Source organism: Sinocyclocheilus anshuiensis, unplaced genomic scaffold, assembly GCF_001515605.1.
Source record: "Sinocyclocheilus anshuiensis isolate Anshui unplaced genomic scaffold, SAMN03320099.WGS_v1.1 scaffold1082, whole genome shotgun sequence".
Classification (NCBI taxonomy): domain Eukaryota; kingdom Metazoa; phylum Chordata; class Actinopteri; order Cypriniformes; family Cyprinidae; genus Sinocyclocheilus; species Sinocyclocheilus anshuiensis.
This window is the reverse complement of record NW_015542379.1, coordinates 129,209-140,620: the sequence shown is the minus strand read 5'-3', so window position 1 is coordinate 140,620 and position 11,412 is coordinate 129,209. Positions and strand designations below refer to the sequence as shown.

At 37.0% G+C, this 11,412-nt stretch overlaps 1 pseudogene; it reads left to right on the top strand.

Annotated features, from left to right (window-relative positions):
* The first annotated feature begins 38 nt into the window (after positions 1-38).
* Positions 39-2,327, top strand: LOC107692524 (P2Y purinoceptor 1-like; annotated as a pseudogene).
* Positions 2,328-11,412: the final 9,085 nt, after the last annotated feature.

Here is an 11,412-nt window from a genome sequence, read left to right as displayed (position 1 = left end):
CGGTTCGGCTGGCGCTGAGTCGGAGTGAGTCTCGTGTGTTCGCGAGCTGTAGTGAAGAACACTTCCCCGTGGATCTGACCCGTGCGCTGGAGGAATGCGGGATGAGCGAGCGTCTGGCTGGTGAGTGACATACACTTTTGCTCTTAGGACTCCTAGGAGTTGCTGATTTCGCAATTCTTTTTTTTTTTTTTTGCGTTGAAATGGCTGCTCCGGAGACAAATGACTTGTTATTGTGTTGTTTTCATTTCCATGTCCCTACTGGAGAGAAATACGCGCAGAGCGTTGTTATAAACTGAACCTGTTCTGCGTCTGTTCCAGCGGACATCACGCTGTTATTCAGTGCCACCCACATCTCTGGATCACTGTATCAGATGCAGCTAAAGCAAGTGCAAAAAGCATGCTTTGTGACGTAAAATCACAACAACAACAAAAATGTGACAAAAATGTAGATATGGCACATTACACGAGACAGATATAATCTATTGTGTTTAAAACAACAAGCAATTGGTTAGAAATGATGTGATTAATAATCATTCTGCAAATCATGGAATCTTAAATCAAGTCAGATTGTCTTCAGACCATGCATATTAAAAATTTGTAAATATCCATTTGATAATTCACAACCGTTTGCCATTAACAGCAGCGGTAAGAATCTCAAAAAAACATTTGTACACTCAACTTTAATGTCTCTTTGGTAATACGCCAAAGCTGTGGGTAGTGTGGCACCTAATCATATATATATATATATATACATATCATAAGCTGCTCTGAAAGGTTATTAAGTTCTTGGCCCTGCAGTAAGTGCACATTTGAGTCCATATAATCATTGCTTGCAGATATTTATGTTTCTTTATTTGCCATTACATTTTTTTAAGCATCTTTGTTTTGCATTTTTCCAGTTACGGTGTTTTATCTTTTTCTGTTTTCAGTGAAATTCAAAGCCAATACTGAATTCTAGCTATTAATCTATTAATATTTAGATTTTTTTGTTTTTTGTTAGAAAAACAACCCTAATGCATTAACTTTCATTTTATTAATAAAGCATTTTTTGTTTGAACTTTAAACTTTCATATAATTTGGTAGACGAAATCCTTGTTATCTTGATGTTCTGATGGATATTGGAACAATTAAAAACAGTTAACAGTGCAAAGTATTTAATGTGTGATAATCTATGATAGTAAAGTTTGTTTTGGGTTAATAATGTAGGTTAATCGTTTTCTCGTAGATCGCAGACCTGCTGATCGTTGACATCATGACGGCGGAGTTCAGTAACCTGACGTCGCTCATGAACAACATGAGCGAGTTTTCCAACCACACGGCGAGATGCTCGTTAACCAAGACCGGCTTTCAGTTTTACTATCTCCCCATCGTCTACATCATCGTGTTCATCGCAGGCTTTATCGGGAACAGCTTGGCCATATGGATGTTCGTGTGCCACATGAGGCCCTGGAGCAGCATCTCCGTCTACATGTTCAACCTGGCGCTGGCGGATTTTTGTTACGTGCTCTCGCTTCCATTCCTCATCTTCTACTACTTCAACAAAACAGACTGGATTTTCGGAGACGTCTTATGCAGACTGCAGAGGTTCATCTTCCACGTGAATCTCTACGGAAGCATCCTGTTCCTCACGTGCATCAGCGTGCACAGATACTCCGGCGTCGTGCATCCGCTCAAATCGCTCGGGAGGCTGAAAAAGAAGAACGCCGTTCGCACCGTCGCGTTCGTTTGGTTCATAGTCGTGGTCGGCATCTCTCCCATCCTTTACTACTCACGAACTGGCCCTAAGAAGGGGTTAACGACGTGCTACGACACCACGACCGAAGACGAGCTGCCTGGATACTTCATTTACAGCATGTGCATGACGGTGTTCGGCTTCTGCATCCCGTTCATCATCATCCTCAGCTGCTACGGCGGCATCGTCAAAGCCCTCATCTGCAACGACATGGACAACGCGCCGCTGAGGAAGAAGTCGATATACCTGGTCATCATCGTGCTCACGGTGTTCGCCGTCTCCTACCTGCCCTTCCACGTCATGAAGAACCTGAACATGCGAGCCAGACTGTACTTCCAGAGCGCGGATATGTGTGCCTTCAACGACCGCGTGTACGCCAGCTACCAGGTGACCCGTGGCCTGGCCAGTCTCAACAGCTGCGTGGATCCTATCCTGTACTTTCTGGCCACCCCCTGCAGTCCAAGAGCGAGGAGACGGCGCTGAACAGCCTGCCGGAGTACGTCCAGAACGGGGACAAGCGCGTCTGACCTTCCCTTCGACCGATGCTTTATAGAGATTTATAATGTTCTTTACAGAAGTCTCTTCTGCTCACCGAGCCTGCATTTATTTGATCCGAAGTACAGAAAAAGCTTTTGAAATGTTTTTACTATTTAAAATAACGTTTTTCTTGTTGAATATATTTTGAAATGTAATTTATCCCTGTGATTTCAAAGCTGGATTTCTAGCATCATTATTCCAGTCACATGATCCATGATACACATGAGTAGAATTTTTGTCTGGTTTCTTTGATGAATAGAAAGATCAGAAGAACAGCTTCTGAAATAGAAATCTTTTGTAACGTTATAAATGACTTTATCATCACTTTTGATCAATTTAAAGCGTCCTTGCTAAATTAATTTCTATAATTTACATTATATGTAAATGTAATGTTACAAATGCTTTTTATTTGAGATGAATGCTGATCTTTGGATCTTTATTCATCAAAGAATCTTGAAAAAATGCACTCAACTGTTTTCAACATTGTTTCTAATAATCAGCATATTAGAATGATTTCTGAAGATCATGTGACACTGAAGACTGGAGTAATGATGCTGAAAATACAGCTGCGCATCACAGAAATACATTACAGCTTAACAGAGATTCACAGAGAAAACAGCTGTTTTAAATAGTAAAAAATATTTTACAATATTTCTGCTTTTGCTGTATTTTGGATCAAATAAATGCAGTCTTGGTGAGCAGAAGAGACTTCTTTAAAAAAACCATGAAAAATCTTACAGTTCAGAAACGTTTGACTGCTAGTGTAGAGTATTGGAAATCATGGTACTCCGGTCAGTGTTACTCCTCCTGTGTTGCTTTTAACGTTTTCATCGAATGTGATTTTACTGAATGAACGTTCAGTAACCAACCGGTTAACAGTCCGAATATAACAAGCACTGGCGTTTTAGTTGAAGACGCTCGAACGACGTCTCTGTGATCTGTTAAGTTCTCAGTGAATAGTTAAGATGCACTATAGATATTTTCTCGTAATTAATTGTCTACCTGTACGTTTCAAGTATCCGAGATGTGTTTGTGAATTGATGTGTATTCTGCTGTTACTGTAAAGATGTGTGACTCATAAGAATATCAGCCCGTGAATTATGAAGGGACTCTTATAGCCATGTTTTAAATAGTCGCTAAATACTGTAATGTATTACTCTTTAACGATCTGTAGTATTTAAAGCTAAAACAAATACAGAGATCTAAATGAAAAGTACGTTAACGGCTCTTTATTATCAGGTTGACCAAAAAATGGTGGGTTGCAGAAGAATAGAATAGTATTGTATGTATTGTTTTTTTTTCTTCCTTCTGATTAATTATCATATTTTTGAAAACATGTAGTTTAACAGTTAGGCATAGCAATACTGGTCAAAAGTGTGTGATAATTCAGATTTTTTTATGTTTCTGAAAGAAGTCTCTTCTGCTCACCATGGCTGCATTTATTTGATCAAAAATACAGTAAAAACTGTAAAATTGCCGTTTTCTATGTGAGTCTGTTAAAATGCAATGTATTGCTGTGGTGCAAAGCTGAATTTTCAGCAGCATTACTCCAGTCTTCAGTGTCAGAGATTTCTGTAAAAAAAAAAAAATATATATATATATATATATATATATATATATACATTTACTATGTATAGTACATTATATGTACATTTATTTATATATATATATATATATATATATATATATATAATTACTCCAAACTTTAGGCTGGTTGTGTAAAATTAACAGAGCAATTAACAGAAATATATATAGCATAAATATAATGACATACATTATAGCAATAATAATGATAATATTTTTTATTGTAAACTAAAAAATACAAACATAGCACTTTCTTTGCATTGTTATAGCTGGATGATTTAGTTTAAAAAAACTCTTTATTGGTCATAAAATTGCAGCATCACTCAAGTAAGTAAACTGAAGTTGTTTACTGTATGTTGCATGAGGTGTAATGCACTGATTTGCTGAAGTGCTTGAAAAGACTATCCTTCAGTCTAATTCCACCGAGGTTCCTCTTATTCTGCTTTCTCGCTTCGTCTTTTGTTCTGTCTGCTGTCCTGTCTGTCTGTAGTTTCTTCACACCCATCTAGTTCAAGCCCACAGCTATCAGACTCGTTGTCCCTCTCACAGGAAAGAACAAGACGGGAAGAGGAACGAGCGAGGGATAAATAAAGCTGCATTTTCTTTTTTTACTCCCAGACTTCTCCTAGCCACTGTTTGTGAGGCGAACAAAAGCAGAATGGTTCGGGGACTTACATCGCAGGCTGGGTTTCTGAGATCTTCTGAAACAAAGATCTGTAATTGGAGTCTGATTGGATGGGATGTGTTCAGATCTACATGAATGCGAGCTGCTGTGTTGCTTGGGGTTTTCCGTGACTTCTGAACAGCTCTCTGTTCAGAGCGCTCAATGGAGCAAATCTATCTTAAAAGCCATTTTGGTTTGCTTTCATCTGTATGTATGGCTTTTGGCATTGCTGTTTCTGTTTTGATGGATGGTTGAGTCATGCCTTCTATTTATTTAGCGCTGTGTACTTAGAAAGAGTGATGAAATGTTGTGGTGAATTACATTAGTCGAGCATCAACATTTGTGCCAGCCGACTGCAATGAGCCACCTGTGTCATTGGATTTCTTTGTAAAGGTGTGTGAGTTTGTATTCAGAAGACTCTCTCTCTCTCTCTCTCTCTGTGTGTGTCTATACATGGATTAATACGGCAGTCAGCAAGCGTGCTTCTGCATGCTTATGTTTGCTGTGGTGGACTTTCACTGTGCTCGCAGAAAGGAAGAGGCCTGACAATGCCATGCAGACTCCGTCAGGCCTGCCGAGGCACGACCACTCCTCCTCCATCTCCTGTCACAGCATTTAGAGCTTCACACAGAGGAGACGGGTGGAGAATGAGAGAGGAGGAGCGAGGAGACGCAGCGAAATGGAAGGAGCAAAGCTTTCCAGAGGAGTGCAGGAGGATCAAGACAATGACTCTCACACAGCTTTCTGTTCACTGAACCCTCGCAGTGTTGGGGAAAGTTACTTTTAAAAGTTATGCATTACAATATTGTGTTAAAAAGTAACTAATTACATTACTTAGTTACCTTTTATGGAAAGTAATGCGTTACGTTACTTTTGTGCTACTTTTGAAATCTGGACAGGGCTTGCTTGTTTGTTTTTATTATTTGTGACCCTGGAGCACAAAACCAGTCATAAGGGTACATTTTTTTAAATTGAGATTTATACATCATCTGAAAGCTGAATAAATAAGCTTTCCATTGATGTATGCAATACATCATATTTGGCCGAGATACAACTATTTGAAAATCTGAGGGTGCAAAAAAATCAAAATGTTGAGAAAAAAATCGAAATATTGAAAAAGTTCTTAGCAATGCATGTTACTAATCAAAAATTAAGTTTTGATATATTTACGGTAGGACATTTACAAAATATCTTCATGGAACATGATCTTTACTTAATATCCTAATGATTTTTGGCATAAAAGAAAAATCTATCATTTTGATCCATACAATGTATTGTTGGCTATTGCTACAAATATACCTGTGCTACTTAAGACTGCTTTTGTGCTGCAGGCTCACATAAAAAGTTCTATTTTTGGCAGATGTCAAAGCCCTTTCACAGCAAAAGTGAAATGAATACGCCTCAGGCTGAAAGAAATGTAAATTCATGTCTGTACAGTTGAACGCAGGAGAAGAAAAAGTCCCAACACTCTTCAGCAATAACAAAAATGAAACCCAAATGTTATGTTTATCTAAAGTCATTTTTGCTCATTAGTACGGTTGAATTGGATCATTGAAGGTCAGCAGCGAAGACACTGCTTAATAAAATCGGATTAAATACATAAAGTATATTTAAAATATCTAATTATTACAGGTTTGCGTCATATCCCAAGTTTGCATTTGACTGTTTTTATTGATTGTGAGGAACACTGAATGTGTTGAGGAACACTGAATGTGTTTGTGTGCAGTGAGATGAGTAAACACATGTTGATATTTAGTCTAGAACTACAGTAAGATCATGTTCACACACAACGCTCTGCACTTACTCCTGATTTCTGTCACCACGGCAACACCAGAGCTGTCACTCAACACATGGAAACAAAGTAACTATGCTACTTATTTGAAAAAGTAACTCAGATATTTCCTTCTAAATTAAAAAGTAATGCGTTACTTTATTAGTTACTTCACTTCTAATACTACAAAATCGGACTTTAGCACCTCTTTTTACTTTGAGATCGTTCTGAGGTTGAATATATTGCAATTTGGGAAAGAAATAATTTAAATCTGTATGTGGGTGTGTGAAAACATTCAGATGTAACTTCCTTTGTAATCGTTAACATTTTCATAAGTAACTAATTTAATTACACATTTTTTCTCAGTAACTAACGGATTACAATTACATTTATGATTAAATTACGTAACTCCGTTAAATGTAACTAGTTACTCCTCAACACTGGACATATAAAGCTACTGTAATATTTCCAGAAGGGGGTCCCATGTAAAGGGACCATCATGTGGTTTATGGTTTTAAAGGGATATTTCACTCACATTGAAAATCCTAAAGTTATTTTGAAGAATGTTGGTAACCAAACAGTGGATGGTTGACTTCCATAGTATGAAAAAACTTCTATGGAAGTTAAAGGTAGTGTAGGCAGTTTCGGAGAGGCTAGCAATAGCAAACTAGCTTTGAAAGCGTAAGATCGTACAATAGGAAACACTTTATCATACGCTTGGATATGACTCCAAGCTTAAAATCAATGAACATGTCAATTATTAATCTGGATGATTTATGCAGTTGACCCTTAATAATGGTCATAAATTGCGTGAACGAACACCTGAAATGGAGCTGTGAACATAATTCTAGCACAAATTCAATCAAATTCGCTGTCTAATTCATAATTTGTAATTTCAACAAAGATAAATTAAAGGTAGGGTATGTGATTTTGGATAGACTAGCAATAGCAAGCTAGCTTTGAAAACATAAGATCCCACCCTCTCTGCAAATCACTCTCCAAAGCCACGCCTCCTCCAAACACACACAAAACAATGACAGAATTTTCATTCTTGAGTGAACTGTCCCTTCTATGCTTTAATAGTATGCTTTTTTATGCTGTTTTACGTCCAATCAACCCTGATTTCCAACATCTTATGCATTTAGCAGGCGCTTTTAACCAGTGACTTACAATTCATGAATGCATTTAAGATTCAGTAAATTCAATATCTTCTCTTATTAGCAATGTGCTGCTGCTTTCAGCCACAGACTGAATGCTGACTATGCGTATGATAAAGTATTGGCAACATCTTATGCATTTAGCAGGCGCTTTTAACCAGTGACTTACAATTCATGAATGCATTCAAGATTCAGTAAATTCAATATCTTCTCTTATTAGCAATGTGCTGCTGCTTTCAGCCACAGACTGAATGCTGACTATGCGTATGATAAAGTATTGAAAATAATAGGGTCAATTACCGTTCAGAGAAGAAAACTGAAAAACGCAATCTTGTCCTGAAAGCATTTCTCAGACACATTACCCTGTTATCCAGTCATCAGCTTATTAGAAGACAAATTCTCATCCATCAGTCAGTCTGACCATTTCTAATCCTATTTCTACAGCAATTCTCTAGATCAATAGTAGGCTATATGCATTGAGCTGCACAAAGCAAGATGACTATTTAGATTATTTAGAGCCCACTGTCCTGTTAGAACTGATGATTCGTCAGCTCAGGCCTCACAGAACAAAAAAAAGGGAAAATGAAACACTTTGGAGAGGTGTGATTATAAACTCAGTGTAGCTGAGGAGGTTCTCTGCGTTCACACAGTGTTTGGAATTGATAAACATATTAAATAACAGGTCTGAAGCCTGTTCACACTACAGCTTATAGGCAAAAACATATAGGCTAGGCCTAGTATTGAAGTCGCTTTGAACGAGTCATTTCTCTTTCTGTTTTCGCGATAGCCTTGAACATATCCTGTAACCACAGTGATAGGGACGAATGTGAATATAAAAGATGGCAAGTCTATTTCCCTGGAAACACTGATCACGGTTTATCCGTCAAACCGCATTTGGATCGAGTGGAAAGCACTTGCAGACCACAGAACTGACGGAGAAAGACGGTGACTGGGTCTAAAACCTTCCGATGACAAACACCGCTCATATCTGCGTCTGTAAGTCAACGAAAACACACATGAACACCCGCATCATGTTTGTTCATTCACACAGCAGAGAAAGCGAGTCTTGAAAACTGACAGTGAGTTCGGTTGTAGCCTACTATGTGGTTAATTATCACTCATAAATATAAGGTGTGAACGCAGGACCGTTTCTGACCATAACTGTGGGCCGTTTTCCAAACTTTCCAAAAAAGTGCTTCTTCTTCTTCTTCTTAGTTTTTTGGCGGATTGCAACCATGACTTATCAGGTGCATACCGCCACCTACTGTATCGGAGTATGCAGCATGGATTATATCTCAATGAATGCACTTTACATTATAAAAAAAACAAAATAATAATAATAATAATTAAAAAAATATATAATACTAAAAAAAATAATAAATAAATATTCAAAAAGTGCTTCGTGTAGCTTCGAATCTTTAGCGAATCATTTGTTTCTAACAATGATTCGGAGCATGTATCAAAATGCCAAAGTCACGTGATTTCAGTAAACGAGGCTTCGAAACGCTACGAAATTTCAATGGTTCGCCGCTAGAGGGCGATGATCTTCGTGAACTCATGAACCAGTGACTATATAGCCTACCTAATCTCGGATAAATGTTGTACATTTGAAGACGTTTAAGTGACACATTTGTATGGAAGCCCGTTTCTGCCACTGAATACAAAAATAAAAAATGAAAAAAGGTAATTGCGACTTTTTATGTTTCTCAATTGTGAGAAATGAAGTCAGAATTCCGAGATATAAACTGGCAATTCTGACTTTTTTTTCTCCGAATTGCATGATATAAACTCCATACATTTGTATAATAAAAAGAAAGATTATCCAAGCCCTCCATTAAATAAATAAAACAAGCCCTGTAAATTAATAACACGCATTATACAGACACTTCATATTTAATGGCATTTGATGATGATTTGTTGATTGGATGATTGTTTGCATAAGCTGAGATTTCATTGCATTTACAGCATTTGTACCAGCAGGCGTCATCATTTTGGGCATTTCGAAAAATTAATTTTGAATAAAATAACGAAAAATCATTTGAATCAATTTTTCAGAGCAATTGGTTCACTTGATTAAAAGATTTGAAAAGCGTTGTTTCTGCCATCACTATCTGTGGTGCTCTATCCACTGTATTTTTAACCCAAGAGAGGCCTGTAACTTAAATGTGTGTCACTTTAAGGTATTTTACTTGTACAAAACAATCCATTATGCTGCTTAATGTAGCACAGTTATTTCTTATCATTTTAATGTCTTGTTGTAATTATAAACACACTGGTTTGTAGCGCAATTTGATTTAATGTGTAATGCACTTCTAGTTATCTAGCTACATATAGTGTGAATTGGAAGACTGCAGTCACATTCACAGAAAATAGCTTATTGTGTTGCAAAATTAGGCACAATCGCCAGCTGTGTTTAACTGGACTGTGAACGTGGAGGCTGTATCAGAAAATGATCATTATAAGAGCGTCTTTTCAAACCCTAACATTTATTTCTGAATTCATCTAAAACTGCTTCAAATTCTCAAGTCGTTTTCAGTAGCGACAACCTTACATCTCAGTGAATGTCAATCTAGTCCTTTTTCTTCTCTTTCTGAACATTTTCTTGGCAGAAAATGATGATAGAAGTCTTTGCTTGTTAAATGAAGGGACTGTATTTGCCATCGAGCCAGCATGTGTAGTGTTATATTGAACTGGTCTTCTAAAGGGAAGCATCAGGAGTTTGGCAGGAACATCTTCATTTCGATCATTTCTTACAGGACAACAGTATTTTCCAACAACCTCAGGCTAAAGATAAAAGCTTTGGCTGTCATTAGTGAGCTGGCATACTTTTACCTATAAAATGCTTTACTGTATTCAGTGGTGTATAAAGTACCTGAAAGCCATACTCAAGTAAAAGTACAGATATCTTACCAGAAAATGACTTTGGTAGAAGTTGAAGTCACCGTTTAGAATATTACTTGAGTAAAAGTCTTAAAGTATGTGATATTTATTGTACTTAAGTACGAAAAGTATTTTTAAAATCTTAAACATACTTAAATATTGAAAGTAAAAGTACAAGTAAATGCAAAATTGAAAAGAAGCAAATAAATATATACCAAACATTTTAATTTTGTATTTTTGGGTAAGAATAAGAAGCACTTCATCCGGTACTTAGTGTCTTTCATTCCAACACAAGAAAACATTTCTGGAATCTGCATCTGAAATAGCATTTAGATGTATTTACACAGCTTATGTATCTCAGAGGGGACATGGATGCATTTAAACCACAGTTACAGATGCATAAATAGGCCTAATGTTTTGTTTTTAACATAAAACGTTGAAAACTGATATTTGTTCAGAAACAAAGCATTTGACTGTGTTAATGAGTGAATCACTGAATCATTTATTCAACCGATTCGTTAAAAAAGCTGATTCATTCAATAAGTAAACACAGTCCTTTGCTCAGAGACGCAAAACAGTGCGGTGATCTTTGTTTGGAACTATATTCGTTGGCAAAATTGAGCAAAAACAGGCAATATTATGTCTAAAATATAAGTCACTTACTGCTTTACTGAACTTGTATAAAATTATTATTAAATGTGTTATCATGCTGATATCTGCAGAAAAACGGTAGGCTACTCTTTGTGTGATATAGATTAAGCTAACTATATTCAATTATATAAACATAAAAAAGCATAGAGAAGCATTTTTGCTGTCTACAATTTAGAATGCCTTGAATTTTGAGTTTTAATAGACTAATAAATCACATGCGTGCACTCTCTGTGATATATACTTGATAATGTCCGATTGCACATCATTACAACACTTACCATATTATCGCAGACGATGCTGTATCGCACACCCCAGACTCGACTTGAGTGGAAAATGAATCACCCGCGGTTGTGCACGCACTTGTTCGCTCGTGAGCAAAGGTGTTTTTAGGAGTCTAACTTGCAAACGCCAGACCACTGATTCGTCAAACCTGCTT